The sequence below is a fragment of the Tamandua tetradactyla genome, chromosome 6 (genome assembly GCF_023851605.1).
Source record: "Tamandua tetradactyla isolate mTamTet1 chromosome 6, mTamTet1.pri, whole genome shotgun sequence".
Classification (NCBI taxonomy): Eukaryota; Metazoa; Chordata; class Mammalia; order Pilosa; family Myrmecophagidae; genus Tamandua; species Tamandua tetradactyla.
Window position 1 is genome coordinate 3,621,310 of NC_135332.1, and position 25,473 is coordinate 3,646,782.

At 41.1% G+C, this 25,473-nt stretch overlaps 1 long non-coding RNA gene across 1 annotated transcript in view; it reads left to right on the forward strand.

Annotated features, from left to right (window-relative positions):
* LOC143685773 (uncharacterized) overlaps nucleotides 1–18,576 on the forward strand; it is a 34,037-nt gene extending 15,461 nt beyond the window's left edge. The window contains exon 3 of the long non-coding RNA XR_013176724.1: nucleotides 18,270–18,576. This is a non-coding gene — a long non-coding RNA (uncharacterized LOC143685773). The remainder of the gene's footprint in view (nucleotides 1–18,269) is intronic.
* The last annotated feature ends 6,897 nt before the right edge of the window (nucleotides 18,577–25,473 follow it).

Here is a 25,473-nt window from a genome sequence, read left to right on the forward strand (position 1 = left end):
AGAATCTACAAAAACAAAAACTCCTTGAAGTAATAAGTGAGTTCATCAAGGTTGCATGATATAAGATCAACATACAAAATTTAATTGAATTTCTATGTATTAGTATCTGAGTTTCTTAATTGCTAAAACAAATACCACACAATGGGTTCGTATAACAACATGAACTTTTTGGTTAATAGTTTTAGAGGCTAGAAGGCTTGTTTCCTACCAGGATCAATATCTTCTAGTTGGATGGCATACTATTGGGTTCTTGGCTTTTCTATCATCTGGCAATGTACATAATGATATCTTCAACTGTTTCCTCCAGGTTATGTTGACTTCTGGCTTCTGGCTGCTTTCCATGGTTTTTCTCTCCATCTGAATTTCATGCTTACAAAGGACTCCAGTAATTCAGATTAAAGCCCAACCTGATTTAGTTGGACTATACCTTAACTAAAGTAACATCTTGAGGAAATCTTGTTTACAATGGGTCCATATCCACCAGAATGTGGATCAAGACCTGTCTAAACTGGGATACCCAACTCTACCTACCAGAACTAACAGTGAATACACAGGCACCAATATTAAAAATACAATACCATTCACAGTTGCTCCAAAATATTAAATACTTAGGTGTAAGTAGAATAAAACAAGTATAAGATTTGTATGCCTTAAACTACATTGTGTGATGAAAGATATCGAAGAATACCTAACTAAATAGAACACCATGTTCATGGGATTAGAGACTCAACATAGTAAAGATGTCAATTCTCCCCAAGTTGATATAAAGTTTTAACGTAATTTTTATCAACCCCCAGCAGTACTTTTATAGATATAAACAACATTATTCTAAAATTTATATAGAAAGGCAAAGGAACTAGAAAAGTTAAAAATGTTTTGAAAAGAAATAATAAAGTGAGAAGAATCAGTCTACTTGATTTCATGACATAATAAAACCTACAATAACTAAGGCTGTATAGTACTAACAAAAGGATACCCATATTAGAAAAACAACAATGGAATAGAATAGAGAATCTAGAAATAGACCCCCACAAATATGCCCAACTGATTTTGACAAACATGCAAAACAACTCTGGAAGGGAGATGTCTTTTCAATAAATGGTGTTGGAACAATTGTATATCCATAGTAAAAAGAAAAAACCAAACTTCAGTCTAAGTCTCATGCTTTATACAAAACTACCTCAAAATAGATCACAAACTTAAATGTAAAATATAAAACTTTTAGAATAAATCAGAGGAGAAAATCTTTGGGATCTGGAGCCAGAAAAGAATTCTTAGACTTGACACCTGTGTTAGCCAGGGTTCTCTAGAGAAGCAGAACCAAGAGGAGAGATCTATAAATATGAGATTTATAAAGGTGTCTTACGCAACTGTGGGAATGGAAGAGTCCAAAATCCGTACGGCAGGCTGTGAGGCTGGCAGCTCCAATGAAGGATCTGGACAAACTCCACAGGAGAGGCTTGCTGGCTGCAGAAGAAGTGAAAGAGTCCCTCTTCTTCCTTAAAAGCCTTCAAATGATTAGATTATTTTATTGTGGAAGACATGCCTTAGTTGATCTCAGATGTAATCAGCCACAGAAGCAATCAACTGACTGATGATTTAATTTACCAGCCATGAAATATCCTTGCAGCAACAGTCAGGCCAGTGCTTGCCTGACCAGACTCCTGGGCATAATCTTTTTTTTTTTTTAATTTATTTTATTATTAATTAAAAATAAATTAAAAAAATTTTAACAAACCAAATAAAACACCAACGTATATAATCAGTAATTCACAATATCATCACTTAGTTGCATATTCATCATTTCTTAGAACAGTTGCATCAATTCAGAAAAAGAAATAAAAAGACAATAGAAAAAGAACTAAAACAAAAACAGAAAAGAGAACAAAAAAAAGATTATACCTACCATACCCCTTACCCCTCGCTTTCACTGATCCCTAGCATTTCAAACTAAATTTATTTTAGCATTTGTTCCCCCATTATTTTTATTCCATATGTTCTACTCGTTTGTTGACAAGGTAGATAAAAGGAGCATCAGACACAAGGTTTTCACAATCACACAGTCACATTGTGAAAGCTATATCATTATTCAGTTATCCTCAAGAAACATGACTACTGGAACACAGCTCTACATTTTCAGGCAGTTCCCTCCATCCTCTCCATTACATCTTGAATAACAAGGTGATATCTACTTAATGCGTAAGAATAACCTCCAGGATAACCTCTCGACTCTGTTTGGAATCTCTCAGCCATTGACACTTTGTCTCATTTCACTCTTCCCCCTTTTGGTCGAGAAGGTTTTCTCAATTGGGCATAATCTTTTGGCCAAGGTGACCCCAGAACCTAACCATTCACAATACCTGAAAATACAATAACCCCTAGATGACTCCCCAGAGAATTACATCGAGTGAGTTAAGCCAATCCCAAAAGGTTACACACTGTATGATTCCAATTATATAACATGCTTGAAATGATAATATTATAGAAATGAATTAGTGGTTGTCAGGGATTAAGGAGGGATTGGGAATGGGAGGGAAGTGGGTGAGGTTATAAAAGGGCAGCACAGAGAATCCCTGTGCTGATGGAAATGTTCTGTACCTTGACTGTCACCAACATCAACATCCTTGTGGTAGGTTGAATTATATACCCAGAGAAAAAGTATGTCCTTAATCTTAATCCATTCCTGTGAGTATGAACCCCATAGTAAATGGGACCTTTAGAAGATGTTACTTTTAATTAAGGGGTTGCCCAACTGAGTGAGGTTAGGCCTTAATCCTAGTATCAGGGATTCAATGAAGAGAAAGCCTCATGGAGTCACAGAAGCTGGAAGTCAATGGAACCTGAAAGAGAAAGTAGAGGACATCTCCATGTGACAGGAAGGTCAAGGAACCTAAGGGATGCTGGTCAGCCAGAATGCTACAGACTTCAGGAGGAAGCAAGCCTTCTAGCCTCTGAAACCATGTGCAAATAAATCCCTGTTTTTAAGGCAGCACATTGTGTGATATTTGTCATAGCAGCCAGGAAAGCAGGACAGTCCTCACTATGATATTGTACTATAGTTTTGAAAGAATTTATCATTGGGATGAAGATTACATGGGGTTAATTTGCATTGTTTCTTACAACTGCATGTGAATCTACAATGATCCCAAAATTAAAAGTTTTAACTGAAAAAAAAAAAAAAGCTTCTGGTGAGATGTGACCTGTAAAGGATGGAGAGTCTTTCATGTAGACCATTACATCATTACATGACAAAAAAGAAGAGTCATAAAACATTTTTTTCTGCTTGCGAAAAGATATGACAAATTTCTTAACAAAGAGTCTTCCAGCTTTGCCCCCCCCTGCTCCAGGCTTGCCTCATCAAAGCAACCAGAATGACTACTCAACTACTTGTTTTCAGAGGTCCTTTGCCACTGAAAGGACCTCCAGCATCCCATTTTGTGCTCACCACAACCCTATGAAGCATCAGTAATATCATTTCTCAGAGGAGGAATCCGAGGCCAGGGAGGACCAGTGAATTGCCCAAAGCCACACAGATGTGAAGCCAAGATATTAACCCAATTCTCAAACTCTAAATACCAGGCTCTAAACTGCCCTCAAGATGCAGAAGATCTTACTTTAAAGTGAGGAAAGGGGTGGAGAAGTGAAAGAAAGTACCCCAGGCATTCAGAAGACTCAGTTCAGGTCAGAGCAAGCTCAGTTATGAGTTCACACACATTCCACCCTACTTTGAAGTCCTGGCTCAAAGGACACTCCCTCCAGAAGGCATTTCCAAAACTTCCAGCCCAGGGATATCTCGCCCTCCTTTGAGCCTCCAGAACATTTTAGTTCAATGCACTCCATGCTGTATGTCAGGCAACCTCAAAGAGATATATCTATAGAAGGCAAAAAACATACATTCTGGGAAACCATCCATCCCATGTGGCAATGCTGGGCACTCAAGAGCCCATAGAAGGGACACCCCACCCAACCTGCCAGCCCAGAGGAGAGGGCCAAAGGTCAAAACGGGGTGTCCCCAGAACTACAGTTTGGCATCGCTGAAGCACAGAGCACAAGGGCAAAGGGTGGGAGATGAGAAAGGAGAGATTAGCAGGAGCAGGGTTGCACACGAATCATTTGGGGAGATTTAAAATACCACCACCTGAGCATCACCCTCAGAGATCTGGGTCTTTTGCAGAACTTCCCAGGAAGTTCCAAGGTGCTGGATCGAGGGGCTGGTACACAGCTCTGTCTGCATCTTTCTGTCTCTTTTACAGCTCTGACATCATGCCAGCTGTGAAATGGCATTGTGGCTATATTAACAATAATAAAATAGTATATCTCTTAGGGAGACATATGGAAGTATTTAGAGGTGATATATATTATCTGAGATTTGTCCCAATAACATGCTTTATAGTAAAAGAAAGTCCTGAATCACAGGTTGCATTCTACTGTCACATCTCTTTAGTCTGCTTTAATTTTGAATGTCTTCAGCAAAAGTCTCAGTTGTTTTTGCTTCCAAGGGGAGCTATCAGTATGACAACTGTTGAAATGTTTCCTCAGTGTTTTCTTTGTCTTTCATGAACTTGACATTTTCGAAGAGTCAGTTATTTTGTAGAATGTCCCTCCATTTGGGTTTGTCTGATGTGTTCTCAAGATTAGATTCACTTTTGACAGAATTATTCCAGAAATGATGTCGTCTCCCTCTTAGTGCATCATATCAAATGATGTTGTAGGTTCCATTAATTGTCCTAATAATTTAGATCGCTTGGTTAAGGTGGTGCCTGTCAAGTATCTCCACTGGGTAGTTATTATTTTTCCCTTGGCAATTTATAAATTCATTTATCTCTCTCATGGAAAAATATTTGAGATAATTGAAATATCTTGTTAATCCTGTAATCTTCACCGTCTTAGTTTTAGTAAAAATTGATGGTTCTTGCTTGAATCAATTATTACTATGATGGTTGCCAAATGGTGATTTTCTCCTTGGATCAATCTATCTATATTTATCGATTGGCTTTCTTCTATAAGCCAGAGCTTCCCTTCTATACCATTTATTTACATACATAATTGAATAAATTTATATATTTTGTATTCTTAGTTTATTCAATGACATCCTTGACTTTTAATCTTTCTGCCTCGTGTTTTAGGTGCTTCTCTTATAAACAGCATATAGCTCAATTTTCCCCCCCAGAACTTCAAACAGTTTTATTCATTTATATGTATTGTGAAATTAATAAATATGCATTTATTTATTTCTACCAAAAAAGAGAGAATGAAGTATATCAATATATATTGATATAGAAGAATTTCTATGGTATAGTCTTAAGGAAAACAATGCAGAATTGCTTGTGTTGCATAAGCCCATTTTGGAGGGAAAATGCTACATGCATATATTTGCCATTGTGATAAAACATTTCTGGAAGGTTATACAAGAAGTGAGTTAGTATGGGTAACATTTAAGAAGTTGAAATGGGGGTGGGAGTCTATATATAGCCTTATATATTATTTGAATTTTAACATCCTTGAGCAGGTATTAATTTTATAATTAAAAGACCCAACATCTGCCTGCTAGAAGTTCATCTCCTGGCACATACACTTGAGGACTGTTAGAAGAAAGCTTAGGTAGGGTGCTATGGGAGGAGACAAGTTAAGGGGTCAGGGGAGGCCCCCTGTAGAAGATGACTTCTGAGTGGAATTGTGCAACGAGGCATCTTAGCTTCATGGAAAGAAGGCAGGTGCTGGAGTCAGGCAAGCCTGGGTTTGAGTCTCTGGTTAGCTGCTCACTAGCTCTGTGACTTTGGGCAAATTCCTCAACCTCTGCAAGTCTTAAGCAGTTGTTGAGAGGGTTAGAAATTATAATATATGTGTAGAGCACTGAAACTGTGCCTGCATAAATATTCAATATGTTTTTGAAGAGTGAATAGGTGTTAACCCAGGGAAGAAGGGTGAATGAGAAGAGAGCAGTGTGTGGTTTGCTGGGCCTGAATTTTGGGTGCTGGCTGGGGACCAGGATGGGCAGAGAACTGAAGATAGACATGGGGACAACTTTACGAAAAGTATTGACTTCCATGTTAAGGAATTTGGTTTGTATTTAGAAGACAATGGGCAATTATTGAAGGATTTTAAGTAGAAGTTGTTACAAGGTCATTGTAAGTTTGAAAGGTCATTGGCAGCAGTTTGGGACAAGGATTAGGGGGAAGGCATTAAAAGTGGAATTAGGAAGATAATTAGAAGACTGTTGCAGTAATACAGAAGGAAAATAACTTGAGCTAAAACAGTTGGTTTATGAAGGATGTAGAATAATTAAGACTTTAAAACCTGTTGGATGTGAGAGTCAGAAAGAAGGAAGAGTCTTGCCTGTGTATGTGGCAGTGGGTTCAGAGAGTCAGGTAGAAGCATAGATCTCAAGGAAAGAAGAGTCCAGCCCTAGGCGTGCTGAGTGTAAGATGTCCTTGGGGCAGGTAAGGGATGCAGTTCAGTAAGCAACTGGGTCGGTGCGGGCAGAGCTCAGAGGTCTGTTTCTGAATTAAACCCTACTTTGTTAGTGCAAGAGAGGATGGATGGCCAGAAAAGTAATGATAATTTTGGGTAATGATCAAGCATGACAAGATTATGAGGCATGGGGGATTTGGCTCATCTAAAGGTTCTAAATAGAAGGCTGATTAAAAGTTTTGGTGCCAACAACAGTCAAGGCCTAAAGGAATGTCAGAAACTTAGGGATGATACCAGGAGGCAATTACTGCCTTTTCTCAGGGTTAGAAGCAGAAAAATAACCAAATGATTTTGAATGTCTCCAGCAAAAGTCCCAATTGTTTGTATTTCCAAGGGGAACTATTAATGTGACAACCATTGAAACATATTTGGCAAGTGGTGAACTTAAATTGAAACTGACAAATGCGTTATTTCTTCTGACTACAGCACTAAAGATATTTATTAGAAAGTAGCCTATAAAGGCCAATGAATCAGGTAAGACTCCTGAGTAAAAATATTTGAAAGCCCATGTTCAAAACTTTGGGTGTGATTTATTGTGGTTTATCATGGTTCATAGCAGCTTCCTTGTGAGGAGAATGAGGTGAAATGATCAGAGTAGCATTAAAGAAAAACCAAGAATTCAGCAGTAGTTGCCGCTGACTGATGTCTTCCCATGGAGATTTTGAAAGTGAGACCAAAGATGTGGGCCTTCAAAGTCTCCAAACCCCCTCAAATTGTTTGCAGAGTGTTAGGTGCATGCATAAATGTGCATTCTCAGTGGAGAAAGGCCCCCAAATCACTACTTTAGCAGTTGATCTTTTTCTTTCTCTGACTTTCCTCATCTTTCTTTTCCCCTTTTCTATTCCCTGATCTTTGTTCCTTCTTGTCTATGCTTTAGGCTTAAAAGGCCATAGAAGGACTGTGATCTCCCATTGTCTAGCCCTGTTAGTCCAACAAATGGTTAAAATACCTACCAACCCTTGGTTTGGAATAGTGATTTCAAGACTTATATGTATTTATAATGAAACCTCCAGTCTTTTTGTTTTATCAAAACAATATCTTGCATGGGGACCAGTATAGAAGACTGATTAAAAAAAATAAAGAGCAGGAATATGTCCTGAGGTGGGAAAGCCTGGAAGCCTGGGCCCCACCCAGAAGGTCATCCCATGGACCTTGAGATACCCTCAGCATTCTATGAAACCCTAGGTTTGAATACCACTGGTCTAATGCAAGGGTTTGGGGTGAAGATCAAGAGGACAACTCCATTAGACCTTCCACAGTAGAACAGCATATGCAAGGTGCCAAGGAATACAAAGTAAGTACATTTCCAGCCTACAGACTGACTTAAAAGACTATCCTGATGAGACAGGTCTTGAGAGGGACAGGAAGAGAACTTTGGTTCTTCCGATTAGCTCAGTTGTGAGTATGATGTTAAAGAAACTGATCTTGTAGACCCAATGTCTTCTTCTGTTTGATCAACCCTATTTGCATGCCTCAAAACACTTACCAGTTTCCAGCTACATTTCTCTTCAGTGTATGTTATTTGTAAGGGATTTAGGGGAGGGGAGTTTGCAGGGATACATGCAAATCCCTCTCTAATGTTGAGAAAACAATTTAAACTGCATAATAGTGTGCATAATTTGTTGATTATGGGATCTTTCCACATATGTGCATCTTTAGATGGCTACTAGATATATTAAGCAATGATTATGAAATAATGTCAAATAAAGTTGTTAGTCCTTGTTCCATCTTCACACCTTATTGACTGTCTACAATGAGTATGCAGTTATGCTTAGGCTTTACACTATTTTATCTATGACCTTGAAGTTTTAAAATCAGTTGTAGCTGCCCCTACCAAGGTAGAAGGGCCAGATTCTTTCATGGTCCCAGGAAGCCATGATGCCTTGCCACTACCTATCCCAGCTCTTGGGAGGCAGGTCATTTTTTTAGCTCCTAAAAGCCAGGTTGTTTTGGGTAACCTAGATATTTCTATCCCCCTAAGTTTTCATGCCCAGTGTGTACGTCTAGTTCCTGTTCTTCCTCATCCATGTTTTGGATGGATTGTTTGAACAGCTTCTGATTCTCCATCCATCGAGGCTCAATTCTTCTGAAGCTGACCTTATCTGATGCCTCTCTTCTCCATAAGAACCCCACTCCCTCCTCTAACCCAGGGATTTTATGACCTGCCTGGATTTGGGTTAGATTTGCCCCACCTATTCCCTGCCACTCCCCCACCCGCATCACAACTTCCTCCCTGCCACCTGGCTGCTGTTCCTGGGGAGGGATGTCCTTCCTCCCTCACTGGAGCATAAACTGCAGAAATAGCCACTTGGAGAGGCCATGTCTTTCTTCCAGTGATGATGCCCCTACATAGTAATCTGTTTGCAACCCTTCTCTGGGGGCCCTGTAACACATGATTTTGTATATCTTCAGTGGTTATATTTCAGAAATTGACATTTTTCAAACGGCCAGAGTTATGGATGTTGATGAAGGCCATGTTCAATCTCAACACCACCATTTGTGTTTCTCAAGTAATAAGATTGATCATCTTTTTTTCTTACTTTCTTTTTTTAATTAATTAAAAAAAATTTTTTAAATACCAAAAAGCACCAAACGCAAACATTCTAACTTTTGATCATTCTGTTCTACATATATAATCAGTATTGATTATCTTTTGTAAGTTGTAAACTGAGATCCAAAAGGAGTCTTACAAGAGTGTAAGCATAAGGGCAAAGGCTGTATTTGTTCTGCTCATTATTTTCTACTCAGCACCTAAAAGAGTGCTTGGAAAATGGTATGTGTTAATAAAAGTATGTTGAGTGAATGAGTAGGAGGACTTCCAAGAATGCCTGGAACAGAAGCTGCATCGTTGGAATAAGCAGATGAACTCTCAAAGTGACAACTATTAGAAATTCTGATACGATTGCACTTCTCGCTTCATTCCTTTCTGTGCACGTGGACATACACTGCAGACGGGTTGCAAGCCCAGAGAGTTCATAACAATTAAATCAGGAATGTAAACCTCAGGCTCATCTACATGTTGAAGCCATGTGCACAGATGTCACTCCCCAGGGAACTGCTTGCAGAGGCTGATGGTCAGTATCACGCATCTGCGTCTTTCCAGTATAAATCATTTTTACTCAAAATTTTAAAGATGTTTTTAAGTACAGCTCAGTGCTTTAGATAGATTTGTTTTTCTATTCTTGTGGTAAAATTACATCTGGACATTAGTTAGATATATTTCATCTAAAAATAGCATTTATCCAATTTACTGTCACTTGAGGAGAGAAGCTTTATGTTAAGGCAGACTCCACTTTCTCATTCTTTCAGCCTTTCAAAGTTCACTGTCATTTAATGTAAAAAAAAAAAAGCTATTGGCTTGTGTGTGTGTCTGTGTGTGTATTGAAGTACAGTACATAATTATTTTTACAGACTGAAAATAATTATGACAACTGCATTGTCATTCCTCTTTTCTTAATTTATTCTTTAAAGTCACCACTCTTCTTTCTGGCTATGTTGTTAAACCCTAAACCCAGCAATGGTACGAACTCCATCAGAGTTTATCAGACTCTCCTTAGGAATTACTTCATGGCCACAGTACATGACTTTTTTTTTTTTTTCCAGTACATGACTTTCGAGATTTTTGTCTGCTTTCCCTTAGACTGGATTCTTTTTGTTATCGTCGATGAGTTCCCTCATCTATGTAGCATTTGGGAGTTAGAAAGAAAGGAGGGTAGACTCAAAAAAGGAGTCAAACATAAGAGTTGAAGGGAAAAAGAATAGTGGGTTAAATTCCCAATCCCATGGAATGCTTTGGAGCAGTTTGCACACATTTAGAGGCATAAATTGGAATTTAATCTGACTGAAGAAAAACAACCATGCTGCTTCTCCTACCTAAGGCACTGACATTAATTTAAGTAAATCAGAGTTGGCTCTGGAAGGGACCAATCGCCAGTAAGGAAGCATGTAACAGGCAATCCTAATTTTACAATTATTAAGGTCCTTGATAGTTCTGGAAATATTTATCTTTGGGCGCAGGACTCTGACTTTTCTTGCCTTGTGACATTAGGCCAGTCTCCTGAAAGGGAACTATCTTTCGAGCGATGGCTTTTGCCCCTTTTTTACTAAAGGGACATGGAAGGGGCCTCCTCCACTCACCATCCTTATTGTCATCAGGGCATGATGGGGATGCTTTCTGTTTTCCCTTTCAAAGCACCTTCCATGCAGAGTTAATGGATCTGACCTGCCATTATTATAATGTGCAAGTCCAAGTGGCTTCCTTGACCTTCAGGGAATACCTTTGCAGCAGGCTATGGTGGCTCAGCAGGCAGACTTCTCGCCTGCCATGCCGCCTGAGACCCGGGTTTGATTCCTGGTGCCTGCCCATGAAAAAAAAGAAAAAAAAAGAAAAAAAAAATACCTTCGCAGCATCGACCCTGAGATTGGATCTGTTGAACTCATTTTCATTTTGTGATGTATTTTTGTAGACTTTTCTTTTGATACGTTTTGTCATAAATGAAACAACAGCCTGAACATTTTAAGATGAGATTCTCATTTGACTTCAGTTATTTGCAACCTTTAATTCTCAACTCTAAAAATTTAACAGATATATGAATATCATGGGCGGAATGAAATTAATTTTTACCACCCACAATAGTTCATTAGCGAAATAAGAAGGTATTTAATGGATTTGCGCTTGGAGCACCTAAAATTATTCCCCCGTAACAAAAGGTCTTGGAAGACTAAGAAAAAGTATGATGACAATTAAATTGTCGATCTGAACGGCATTACTGCATGGAAGGAAAACAGACTCTTAAAATAGCTTGTTGTAGAGCTGAAAAAGAGATGGAGAGATCCATGAAGGAAGACAAAGGTGTTGCAAATGGAATGAAAATCTTTTTTAAAATACCAACGCAATACTTGTCCTTTGGTTGTACAGAGTTTCAGATTTTCAGGATGTTTTATGCTCCCATTTCATTTTTGTGGGGGTGTGACTTGCTTCAGTTAGAATCCTAAGCTTTAAAAGATAAACCTTCATTCTCCTCAAATAGACAGTAAATATGCTTCACATATTATATTTTAATAGGCCACTAATTAAGAATTTGTCACTCTCCATGAAACAAAAAAGGCCCACTGGGGCAGAAGGATAGCTGGAGGGTATGTTTAGCAAACAAACTTTCCCAAGCCCTTTCGTAGCACTCCTCTTAGCTCAAGTCAGAGGTAGAAGGGATGGTAGCATTGATTTAGTGCAACCCCCTGTTTTAGAGAGGAAGAAAACGAGGCATCTGGGGAAGCAGTTTGTTCAAGGGCACACGGTCAGCTAGTGGCCAAACACAAGAGAATCCAGTTCCGTGCCTTCCCTCAATACAGAAACTTAGCACCAATTATTGCTTATTAACTCGATGAAGGCTTGCCAGGGCTTTGACACAAATGCATTTTTATAGCGATTAGTCTTTATTAATGCATCTGTTTGAAAGCAATAAAACTCCCTTAAAATGTCTTCTAATGCAGACTTTCCACCGACAAAATTTAAATCCTAATTGCTTGGCCTCCCACCCCTAGCTCACATTGGTGTGGCCTGAACAGTCTCTCCTGCAAACCCTTGCTGCTAGACAGTGGGTAGCCAGCAACCTTCAGCTTGGTAGGCCAGAGAATGGGGTGAATCCAGCTGGTGACCTTCCTCAGGAAGAGGGGGCTCTGCACCCGCTGGGTCCCCAAGAGGCTTGTTTGTCTGTCTTACCTCTCTCCCTGACCCCCTTGATGCTGAGAGGAAGAAGCACAGAATGAAACCCAAATTTCTTTTTCATTATCTAGTAACATTATGCCAAAACAATTGTTCCACTTTTTGGTTTTCCCAGCTGTTTGTGTTTTAACTGTCTGAAGTTAAAAAATAATTTTTTTTTTAATGATAAATAGTTGTCCTCTGGAAAGTCAAGGGAAGGGTGGATGGGAAATCTAGAATTCAGTGTATGTCCTGACGTTTCATTATAATAATTCTGTTCTTAGTCCTGCGTAATGCTGTGCTGGGTACTTGGTGTGGAGGCGTGGGGATGGGGGTGGGGGATAAAAAAAATAGACACGAAGGTCCCCACACTCAAAGAATTTATAGTTTGGGGAAAACAAGACAAACAGATAAAAAAACAACTGGTTATTATAGGCAGGTTAACAATAAAAAAATAACCATTTTGGTTGATTCTAGGTAATTTTGTAAAGTGTGCAGCATTTAGCCTCTTCTTTCTGCCTGTCTGTGGCACTGCCTTCTTCCCTCTCCAGGCAAGTCAGTTAGATGCAGCAAAGGCTTAACAGGGATGGGCCCAGGGTGAGGCAAGTGAGGCACTTGCCTGGGGTACAAAACCTAAGGGGATGCCACAAACTCAGTGTGCCAGTTTGAATCTGCTGTGTACCCCAGAAAATCCAAGTTCTTTAATCTTCAGGCATTCAGTATTAATGGGTGGGATCTTTTTTATTGTTTCCACGGAGATCTAACCCACCCATCAACTATGGGTGGTAACTTTTGATTCGATGGTTTCCATGGAGATGTGTCTCCACCCATTCAAGATAGGGTTGCTTACAGGAGTCCTTTAGAAGGGAACCATTTTGGAAGAAGCTATAGAGTCCATGCAGCCAGAGACCTTTGGAGATGCATAAAGAAAATGTCCCCAGAAAAGCCATTGAAGAAGCCTGGAGAGAAAGTCCCTTTCCAGCTGAGAGAGAAACTCTGAATGTCATCGCTAAGGTATCTTTCCCTGGATACCTTGGTTTGGTTATTATTATAGCCTTGCCTTAATTTGTACATTTTCACTGCCTTAGAACTGTAAATTTGTAACTTAATAGATTCTCTTTTTTAAAAAGCCATTCCATTTCCAGTATGTTGCATTCTGGCAGCTTACAAACTAAAATACTCAGTAATCAAGATTAACATTTTAATGTAGTATTAAAAAAATAAAAACTAATGTAAAAATCCATGATGAGCAAAATATCAAAATTTTAATAGAGGATCAAAATTACTGATTTTTCCTTTTGTCTTGGTCTCCAATATAGCTCTGCATGGCACTGAGAGTTAATACTCAAAAATAAAGTGGAATACGTGCATGCGTGTGCACGTGTATATATGGGTGGGATTTGCCCAATTTTACAGGTGAGGAAACCGACAAATTGTTTTGCCTCCAGTCAACACAGAGCTCCTTAAGAGCTAAAGCACAAATATCTTGACACTTCCTGGGCAGGGAAAGCTCACATCCCCCTCCAAAAGGAGGCTAGTCAAAATTTGGACATTTTATTGGACCTTTAAAAATAGTTAACCATACTAGAACACATACTTAAGAAAAAATAAAGCATGGCCTAGACACGTAGCCGCTGCCTCTTTTTGGATTCCCTTGCTTCCAGGAGGTGCAGGGGCTGGGGAGGGGTTGGTGGTGTTAAGCTCTCTCTCTGTTCCTAATACCGTGGCTAGAAGACCAGCCTGGTTTTGGACATTGGGGCAAACATTCTCTTGCTCTTGTCTGCCTTCCTGTTTCTTTGGCTCTGCTCACTGATGACTTTCTTTAGTTTTTTTTTTTTTTCTCCCCATTGGAGTGGTTTGATCCAAGGTTTGGGTTTGGGTCTTGGTTCTGGTTCAGGCAGAGGGAACCCTTGAAGTGACACCAGCCAGTTCACTGGAGTTTGACATTGGCGTTTGGGGCCAAAACATCAACATGGATAAGTGTTCCTTTGCCCCACTTTGTCCTCAGTGCATCTAGATTCCCCAGTGACTCTGCAGGGAGGAGCAGATAATGAAGGGAAGGTTTGGGTGCTCTGGGTTCCTGGTCCAATTCTGTACTAGTTATGTACTTCTCAATTTATAAATATCTATCAAAGTCCATTTTGACAAGATTCAGAGTATAGTCTATATACATGGAGATGATGAAAACCCTTTCTTCCTCATTCTTTCACCATCCAGGTCTCATTCCTTCCCCATCCTAGTCGAAGGGAACAAAGACCTTTCCTCTACATTCACAGGGGTTCTGTACAGAGCAAAAGTTCTGAATAAGGCAAAGGACAACAGCCTACAGTTCTTCCAGAACCAGCTCTTTAGTTGATCCTCTTACGTATTTTTATTAAGTTCTAGGTCCCATGGATGCTAGAGAGCTGGAGAAAGAGGTCGGGGATCAGTTCTAGTTAGGGTGATCAACTCATCCAAATTTGCTTGGGACTTAACTGGTTTTAACACTGAAAATCCCAAGTCCCAGGAAAAAGCCTAGTCCCAGGCACACCTCAGGTGTTGGTCGTGCTACCTGCAATGACAGCAGCCTGGGCTCTTTAGAGTCATAATGGAGGTGGAGTGCCTGACCTTTTCTCAAGAACGGATGAAACCCCAGTGTGTGGAATAAAAGAGGAACTTGCTCTTCAAGTTTGGGGATAAGAACTCTGGTAAAACCTGTCCTTCAGGCTCCGATAAGAATCAGAGCTTTTGGTTAGGGTCTGGGCTGCAATTCCTAGCAGTAAAGAGCTTATTACTCCCCCATGGCACTTGTTCTGCAGGCCAGAGGTGAGCCGTGAGGACTCTTGGGCTAGAGGCAAGCACCACTGCTTACAACCAGCAGACTGGGAGATCCTGGGCATCTAATTCCTACCACCGTTGCAATCAGAGTGGAGGAGCAGGAATTACTATACCCAGACCTCTAGGGACAGAGTTCCCAGGATGATGTGTCCTCCTGTAGAACCAACCACAGAGGACCTTTACAGTCGCCAGGTCAGATTTGGCCCCGGTGCTCAGCCTCTCTCCTAAAACAGGGCTGACGGGGAAAGTTCTAGAGATGTGTGAACCTGTCAACACCTGCATGGTGTGTGGCAGTCTCCCACCTGGATTCTGAGAGGTAGCTGGGGATAGGGAGGCAAGAGAGGGAATGAGGATTGGCAAGCCAATAGGAGCTATCTTCCCCAATCTGGTATATGCACGCATTCCAGCCTAATCAAAGCAGAGAACTCTTATTGGAGGAATCAGAAATGTGACGTCCTGAAGGAAGCCAGGAATGAGAACAGAGTGAGTAAGTGTCTGAGTACGAAAAGGAGACCAGGTTCCTAGGAGCTCAGGCAAATATTTACAGTCTCCTTGAGCTTTTCAGTGGGTGGATTTATTCATGGTGTCTTAAAGGTACAACTTCGCCTCTGAAAACAACTTCCATCATACTGGGAAAAAAAACACAAAAAACCAAAGACCAAGGAGACTCTAAGGAGATCTCAAGCAATAGAAGGATCTGATGAGACTAGATAGTTATGTATGTGAAAAGATGGATAGAATTTGGATTGAAAGAGAATGGGGGTGGATGTATAAGAGAGGAGTGGTCAAAGCCTCCACTCCAAGAGTTGGGAGAGGTTGAAAGGGAAGCCTGCACTGAGACAGACAATAATCTTTCTTGCCTTATAGTTCTTGATGTATACATCCAATTGTGTCTACTTCCCCTTCCACCCACCTCCTCCACTTTCTAATTATAAACTCCACAAAGAAAGGCTATATCTTCTTCAACTCCGTATCCATAAGCATACGTAACACAGCACCTTTAATGTCATAGGGAATCAGAAAATATCTCTGGTAAAAATTGAAGTAGCATTTAAGAACTGACATTAAAATTTAGGGCATATATCTTGGGACAATGAACGTTGCTGTATATGTGAAGATAAACTAGATAAACTAAACTGCAGTCAATATTAACAGCAGCAAGAAACATCAAATTGCTTAAAATACAATTACAGGCTATTTCTATCTCTGTATAAACCAAGTTATTGAAGTTTAAAAACCTAAGTATAGAAAGTACATGGACTTCATCAAGTTTATGCATATCCTTTCATTTAATACAACTTCATCTCTTTAAAAATATTCGATACTACCATGGAAATCAAAATGACCAATCCTGCTAAATTAGAAGTCTTCTGTGTTTGCAACCTCTCAGTATTACAGAGGCTGGATCTACTTTAAGAATAGTCAGTGAGTTGCTGACTGCTGACTAAGGCATGTGTTGATGATGTTTCATCATTCTATGCATATCTTTCTTTTCTCTTTCGTCCCTATTATTTTACTTCTTTCCCCATCTGTGCTGGTTTGAAAGGAAGTATGCCCCCTAGAAAAGCCATGTCTTAATCAAAATCCTATTTCATAAAGGTAAAATAATCCCTATTCAATACTGTATGTTTGAAACTGTAATCAGATCATCTCCTTGGATGATGTGATTTAATCAAGAGAGGTTGTTAAGCTAGATTAGGTGACGACATGTCTCCACCCATTTGGGTGGGTCTTGATTGGTTTATTGGAGTTCTATAAAAGAGGAAACATTTTGGAGAATGAAAATTCAGAGGGAGCAGAGAATGTTGCAGCACCACGAAGCAGAGAGTCCACCAGTCAGCGACCTTTGGAGATGAAGAAAGAAAATGCCTCCTGGGGAGCTTCCTGAAACTGCAAGCCAGGAGAGAAAACTAGCAGATGACAGTGTTCTCCATGTGCCCTTCCAGCCGAGAAATAAGCCCTGACTGTGTTCGCCATGTGCCTTTTCACTTGAGAGAGAAACCCTGAACTTCATCAGCCGTCCAGAACCAAGGTATCTTTCCCTGAATGGATGCCTTAGATTGGACATTTCTGTAGACTTGTTTTAATCGGGACATTTTCTCGGCCTTAGAACTGTAAACTAGCGATTTATTAAATTCCCCTTTTAAAAGCCATTCCGTTTCTGGTATCTTGCATTCTGGCAGCTAGCAAACTAGAACACCATCCTCTGTTCCATTTCCCTTTTAGTCTTCCTGTAGACACTAATCACTGTCCATATACCCTTCTAGGTGCACCTGTCCCTGCACCCAGCTCTGCCTGCCCTTTCTCTACCACATAGCTCTCCACACTTCCTGCTGATTCACACTTTTCCTGAAACTTGATTGTTCAGCTTTTCTTTGGAGTCCATGACATTCTTACAACTAAGCCCCCCACCCCCCCACCCCCCACTTAGCTTGTCTAAGTAAATTTCTATTCCTACAACCAAAGGTGTCTCAAGACCCTTCCTCCTTGCCTCTGTTGTAGGCAGGCCTGTGATGGGACTCAAAGCAACTGCTCAGCCCAGAGGTCCATGACATAAAAGGACTAGAGCCTGGCCTACATGCCATGAGGTATCAGAATTTTTGTAAAGGGTGATGGTTGGTTGATTTTTCTACCTTTTTTATCAGAATGTTTCAGCATCTGTGGACAAAGCTCTTGGGCAACACTTAGCACCTTGCTAAGACCTTTAAATCAATTTTGTTGAACAAAATAAGGTGAATTATCATGGATGTTACCACTAAGCCCTGCCTATATGCTAGGATTAGCTGGATATAGGTGATCAGGAATTTTTTTTTTTAAACACGGCCAACATATAAAGTTGGGAAATAAAATAGACTTTAACTCCTTAAAAGGGATGGCTGTAGAACAGACAAACCTTTTCCTATCTCCAAAAGAGAATTATGGCAAGAGAATAGAAGCTGTACAGGGAATTACTGGTATTATCAAAGGCTTTTCAAAATAGATTTGAAATGAATACTTGTGTGCTGGTTTTATTACTGCTTTGCAAGTTTACATTTTGTTTTTGTATGGTATTTTTCTTCCCCTCTATGAGATGGTTGCTAGGACATGAGAGCAAATAACCTTGATTGTGCTGAATTTGGGACTGAACATAATTATCTTATAATTTAGGTTCACAGTGCCATTTTAGACAGTTATGAGCTTTTTGAGGAAAATTGAGCCCACATGCTGTAAGCCGCTTCCTATTCAGTTGTCCTTCAAGGTATAATGTCTTTGCTCCCCCTTCCTCCATTCTTTTGCACAGGGGCAGCCTCAGGACCAGATGCTGCTAGAGGTAAGCCAGATGATCCAGTTCCAAGCACCACCAAGCTACAGTCTCGTCTGCTCTGAAAAGTTCTTTGTCCCCCGTCAGCATGTTTTTCCAGGATGACTACATGGAAATGCATCTTAAGGGATGCCAAATATTTGTTATCATGACAGGTGTGCTGCATTTCCCATAATACAGGAAAGCCATGGATAAGTAGAATTTTTGTAAGTCGAGTCAATGCTCCTATTAAACTCCGTGACCATTTCAGAGATGCTTCATCTTCATTTCTGATCGGCCTTTCAGCTAGCAGCACTTTTTACTTAATCTAGCTCATAGCATTTCTATAAAAGAAGGTAATCATCTATAAATAAATTCTTAAATGCACCGTGGGAGCACACTGCGTACAGAAATCTTTCTTTTAAATAACAATCATTTTTCTCTGTTCCTTCCTGTTTTAGTTTGGGTTTCCCTAGAAGCAGATCCTGAGACAGGTTTAAGGGTAAATGATTTACTGGGGAGGTGATGTCACCGTGAGAGGAGTGGGGAAGCGATTTGGAAGGGAAAGAAGTCAACAAAAGGTATACCACTGAGCAGGTCACTACTGTGGGCAGGTGGGGCTCCATTGTGCTGGGGCTCTCTGGGAGACAGTATAGAAAACATGCCTCAGAGTTATCCCACATGAGGGTGAGGGAGCCAGGGCATTTGTGAACCAATTCCCTTCGGTCATTGGTTAAAGGCCATTTCCAGGGTGGAGGTGGGGATGGGTATTTATTCCCTGGCACTTCTACCTTCTACCTGGGCAGAGTGGGCTACCAAAGTCCAAGAGCTCTTAACCAGAGCTATAAGTGTCGGCAGTGCACTTATAAAGAGTAACTTAAAATAGTTACTTTTTATTAGTAAATATATTCTATATACATTTTCTGCAAACCAAAAGTTTTCTAAAGGCTTATTATTATGGAAGCAAAGTCTTTTCCCTCAAAATAGTTTCTTTATGCAGAAATACTAGGTAATGGAACCAGTGGCTGCAACAAATAGATGGAGATCAAGCCTTTTCAAAATGTTCCCATCCATCATTTTCAGCAGATGGAAGGTATAGAAGCAAATATATGCAAGCATTGTTCTCAAGATGGTTCTTAATCCAACAGGAATGGATTTCTATATTTAGCATATGCTTGCCCGTAGATGCTTTTGGAAAGTAGCTCCAAATCTTTGGGTACCTCATGGATCTTGGTGTTGCAAGCAGATCAGCTGTAACTTGTCTGAGTGGGTAGTGGCAAAATCAGACGTGTGACACCGTCTTTTGTTCCTGGCTACCCGCTACAAACACTGACAATTGAAAAACATGATAAAACCCAGCCATCCTCATGCCCATGACACCTCCTGGAGGTCCTGGGCCCTCTTGTCCCCGGTGACTCGTACTGATCTCTTTATCCCTGATGTCACTCCAGCAGCTAAACCAATCACACCTGGTAGGTTTCTGATTGTTCTCGGAAATGAAAAGCCTCTCTCAGTTTCTAGCATGGTATCAGAGAAGAATCTGTGATGAGGTAAATTAAGCTCATGGAGTCTGCACTGCACACAAATACTACATTCTTGGGGACGGGTGAGACAAGAGTTTAGCTGAACTTCACTGGAAAGCATATTGATGGGTTGGCATTTTGGCAAATGGAATCTAGAATGTTCTATGTCGGTATGCTTAAGGGGCAAGTCTGCATCTGTATGGGTCCCACTGAGATCATCTAGTCTAACCTGCCTATTTTACCGATAAGAACACTGCATCCCACAGTGGTTAAGTAATTTGCTCAAAATCAAACAACTAGTGAAGAACTGGACTAGGGGAAAGAGCCAATCTTTTCCTACAGAGCCATATGCCTTCTTCCAGCTTCCCCACCATCTTGCCACCCCAGACTAGCTAGAATCTGCCCCATCCCTGCTCCCTCCCAACCTGAAGGAAGGGCTCACTGTGAAGCCAGTAAGCTAAGGCAGCAGAATTTCTCAATGGATTTGGTAGAATTAAATGTTCGGTTCCGTGGAGTCTCTTGAACACCCACTCTGGACACTACGGGGGGTCTGAAGCATGAGATCCAGCACCCTCACAGGGGCGATGCAATAGTGGAGGCAGATGTTGATAAATAACCACATGGTGATAGCAGAGGAATTTTATTTTAATGTATGGGTCCACATGTTAAACGGAGGCACCCTGGACTTTATATTCTGATGAGCCTATTACTGCTGGCAAGGAATTCAGCCTTCTACATCTGTGCTGGAACTTGGAGTCCTGTGGGAAGTGGAGGAGACAGGAGCCAACATCCATGTTCAATTAGGGTAAATAAGTAAGTAAACTCTCCACCTCTCAGCCCCCTTCTGCCTTAGCCAAGATGACTGTGAGGTTTGGGGCTGGGTGCCTGGTAAGATGTCCTGCTCTGCTACTACACACCTGCAGCTGTCTAGGGCTGGTTACTTAATCCCATTAAGATTCCATTTCTTCATCCCTGAAATGCTGTAAATAAGAATATCTACAATATTGGTTGGCAATGGAGACTAAATGAGGCAATGCATATAAAATTCTTAGCACTCATAAATCCTTATTATTGTTGTTGTTGTTATTTTCCCCTGTTGCTACCCTCTGCACCAGTTCCATAATACACCCCCTCTCTTTCCTCTATGTCTTCTGTAGAATTTTCCCATCATCACTTAACCCTTCCAACTCACCTCTCACTAACAATTTTCTCCCTCTGTTCTCTTGCACTGTTTGCTTAAGCACTTTGTCCCTTGTTCCCCAGTTCCCTTCTCTCTCCTATTTCTACTTCTCTTTCCTGGTCTTTATTCCTTCTTATATTCCCAATTCATTTCCTACCCCCCTTATCCATTTCTCTCTTTTCTTTTTTGTATTTTTTATCCCAATTCTCCAATTCCTACCCACCCCCATTTTTCCTGTTCCCACTGCACTAGGTTCTCATTCTCCTCTCTGCTACTACATTTCTTCTCACATTGATCTTTTCTCTCCTCTTCCTTCCGCTTCCCCTAGTTGCCCCTTTCTGCTCTCCCCACTCCCATCTCCATGTGAAATTTGCAGCTCAACCCCATCCCCATCCTCTTATAGTTACCTGGAAGCTCACTCGGCTATTGTGGTTGGCAGTCTCCGAGGGGGCCCCCCACTATCCCCACCTCCTGGGGTCACATCCATGTGGAATCCCCTTGACTTGAGTGCAGCAGAACCCGGTGACTTGCTTCTAATGAATCATATATGGCAAAAATGGTGGGATGTCACTTCTGGGATTAGGTTAAAAGAAAAAAAGACTCTGGCTTCTTGAGTGCTCTCTCTTGCTCTTTCACTCTGTGGGGAATAGTCCGCCATGGCGTGAGCTGTCTTACTGAGAGGCCCACATGGTGGGGACCTCAAGTCTCCAGCAGGTAGGTGGCTGCGACCAGCCAGCAGCCACCCAAATGAATCTGGAAGCCAATCTCTCCAGTGGAGCCTTGAGATGGCTGCAGCCCCACCCATGTGGTGCAGCGTTGTGAGAGACCTCTAGTCAGAGGCAAAGGTGCTCAGGCACTTCAAATAATAAATGTTGGTTGTTTGAAGCTGCTAAAGTTTGGGGTAATTCATTATGCAGCAATATTTACAATGTAAAGTTGTCCTTTATAGACCACCATTCAGAAATGTGGCACATCCCTGCCCCTCTTTAGGCCTCAGTCCCCTCATTTGTGATTCTTGGGGGTTAGAGTCTAGTGTCCACAAGCTTCCATTCCATGAAGACATTATAGTCTATGCTGCTACCACAAGGCACATCTGTTTTACTGTTTGCCGTAGCAAAGTCCAGTCAAACCTGCACATCTCTATGTTTTAGGCGCCACATCTCTGTATTTGCCTCACATTTTCAGTCCTATTATGTGAAGTCTGCTTCTAATTTCTGATGGAATTGCAGTGGCCTATTGTGGGCCTTGCTCTGCATGACATGCCAATTCGTTTTGGAGTCATGGCTATTGTCTTTTTCTCTGCTAATCTCTCTTGTTTTGCAAAATGCCAATAGAACGTGTGAACATAGAGAGTTGCCCTTGTGCCTGATCTTGGCACTGTTGTGAACCCTGAACGCGGGTGGATGATAGACAGACAGCCTGTCTGCCACCCGAGGCATCTTTTCTTGCTTAAAATTTTGCTTTCCAGATTGCAGACTCCCTTCCAACTCTAGCAAAGACTGGAACTTATTAAATAAAAGCAGAACTGAAATTGGATGGAATGTCTCAGCCACTTAGATTCAGACCTCTCTTTCTGGGGAGCACGTTGGGGAAGGGGCTGGGACATGCCACATGGATAACGTAGGGGAAGAAGTCTTCCATACCTTTCTCATACCGTTTAAGCCTTAAACAGAGGCAACATATTTTTTTCTTAAGCAGGGCCTCTAACCCAGGATCCATCACTTATGTATGGTATCCATGGCAACCAGGCAATGGTATGGGATCCCTTCTCACTGGGGAATTCCTTTTATGGCTCATTTCCGAAACCAGCATGGCCAGTACAAGAGTCTGCAGTTTCCCAGTTGCTTAGCAACCAGCTCCTATGCTCTAGTCACTAGAAAAATCAAGACAGTAAAAAAAAAAAAAAAGTGTTTGTCGTCAGAATCATATGTTACATTCTCTCTACTTTGTCTCTTTAGAATAAAATAATTAGTGTGTGATGAGGATGCGGGAAAGGGCAACTGCTCCCTGTTGTTAATACCTCTATGGCTCCTGGCGGGCTGCTGCAGGCAGGGAGAAAGCGGAAAATGCTAGCGTGCTTTTGGCTGATAATTAAACCGTGCGAGCCATCTGCACATTGAAAGCTCTACATTTTTAACATCTCGTGGGGCATCAAATAAGCACAGGGCCAGCAATCTGTGAGCTTCATTCCCTCCTCCAAACCAGAAAATCCAGGCCCCACCCACAGGTGTCTCTTGACCACCTCTCCTCGGCTTGCATTCCTGGGATGGAGGGCCAAGTTGGCTTGTGGGTAGAAAGGCAAGGAGACCATGTAGCCCCCTTCATTTAGAGCAGTGATTCTCAACTGGGGAAGAGTTTGCCCTCCAGGTGACGTTTGGCAATATCTGGAGACATTTTTGGTTGTCATAACTGGTACAGGCTGGGGTGACAGCATTTAGTGGGTAGAGGCCAGGGATATTGCTAAACATCCTATAATGCATAGGACAGCCTCGAGGACAACCAAGACTATCCGTCTGTCTTATTAAAAACTAGCACTATAGCTGACTAGGAAACATGTTGACAAGGCAGAGGGTGGAACTCATCAGAATCCAAATAACAGGCATAATTCCTACCAGAATCTCTGTATAGTCAAAGGGTGTCTCCAGCCCCTATAAACCCCAAAGTGTAGGGCAGGGAGCCCTCTCGAGTTTGTGGCAATGGAGATAACCTATAAAAATGCCATATGATTAGGGGTTGTTGGGTGGGTAGGGAGGGGGTGAGAACTGAAATGATATCCCTTCCTTCCAGGAGACTTCTACTGAGTCTATTGCCTATGCACTGTCATCTTGCAAAATCTCTCTGAGTCTTAGTCTTCACAACTCTAAAATGGGAATTCAGATGGGTATTATGAGAATTACTTGACAGAACACATGGGAGATGCCTGACGTCCATTACATCCTCATTGTTAGGTTCTCCCATTTCCTCTTCTTGTCTCAGTTCCCAGGACCCTAATTGTCTCCTTCTTGCCAGGTACTTTGGGCTTTTGAGAAATATGAACATACGCACTGGTCCTATAATGTCTGAGGTCATCAGCAACAATGAAAGGACAAAAGCATCATTTGTGGGACTTTGGCTGGTAGCCTTAGACTTTAAATTTAGGCATGAAGGACAGAAAAAAACATAGGGAATGGGTGAGACAAAAGACAGTATTGCACTGACGAAGAGGATGCATGAGCTCCAACTCCCAGCTTCTGGTTGCACCGGGTTTGTGTGACCTTGAACTAGTTACTTAACCTGTCTGTACTTTGGTTTGCTTATAAAATGGGATAATTATTATACATTGTACTATTATTGTAAGGATTACAGATTTATATAAAAATGACTAGCCTGGTACCTAATTTAAATAGACACCTGATAATATAACAATATGCACATTCACATAGAGGATCTTACTTTTTTTTTTTTAAATAAGTTTGTTATGTGTGGTCCAAGCCATGATCTTTTCCACTAATGTTGAGAGTGGTGCTAAGGACTGTGTGTGTTAGGAAGACATGACTGACCTTCCTGTTATCTCATTTACAACAATAAGATTTTCCTCAGTAACCTATTATAGTTGCAGCAGCCATGACGTTATATAAGCAGTTTTTGAAGCTATTTCTATTTTCAGCCTATGCTGCCTCTGGGAGGGCAATAGCTCCGTACATTTAATAACGTACATTTTAGTACCTGAAATCTTAAGAATATCTCAGGATACCTCAGAGTTCTCATAAGCTGGGTTTTGGTTTCCATTCACATTCTCTGTAACTCTTTTAATTTTCTGGACTGTAGCATATCACCTCTCAGCCTCCAGCCTCTACCCTGGCCTCATCCAGAAACCCCTATGACCCTTGATAACTTGAAATACCTCATGAACTCCATTCTTTCTTTCTTGAAGTGCATCAATGAAAAATGTGCATTATAGTCTGTGCTTGTAAGAAAGCTAAGGTCCTATTTTTAAATTTTGTTTTTCTTAATGATTTCTAAATATTTGATAGTTTAGGGGGGCTTTGCTATACAATCTGCAATGCGTCCCATTTCCCTCTCCTAACTAACTAACTAACAGTTCATAGAGCCAGCCCCTTGTTCTATAGTGTTGTAGCTTTTCTCCCTGGCTTACTCTTATTTCCATCAAGCCCATCTGCCAAAGTTTAGGCCACTCACCCAGCCTTATTTAATCTCACTATGATTGGCTTCTTGTTGATAAACCTGGCAGAGTCCGGTGACTTCTAAAACCTTAGAGATTTCCCCACCCAAGTTTGTCTAATCGACTAAATCTCCTTGGAAGTGCAGCCTTAAATATGTCATCACCAAGATTTTCCCCCCTCCACAGGGGATAATTAAATGATGCTAAATTTAGAAGCTGCCTGCTCATCCCTTCCAAGCAGGATTATGGAATCTCATCTGGAAGCCCCACCACAGCCTGGAAAGGTGGCAGAAAGGTGTTATTCAGGCATGCGTGACCCCAGCCCCTCAGAAATACATG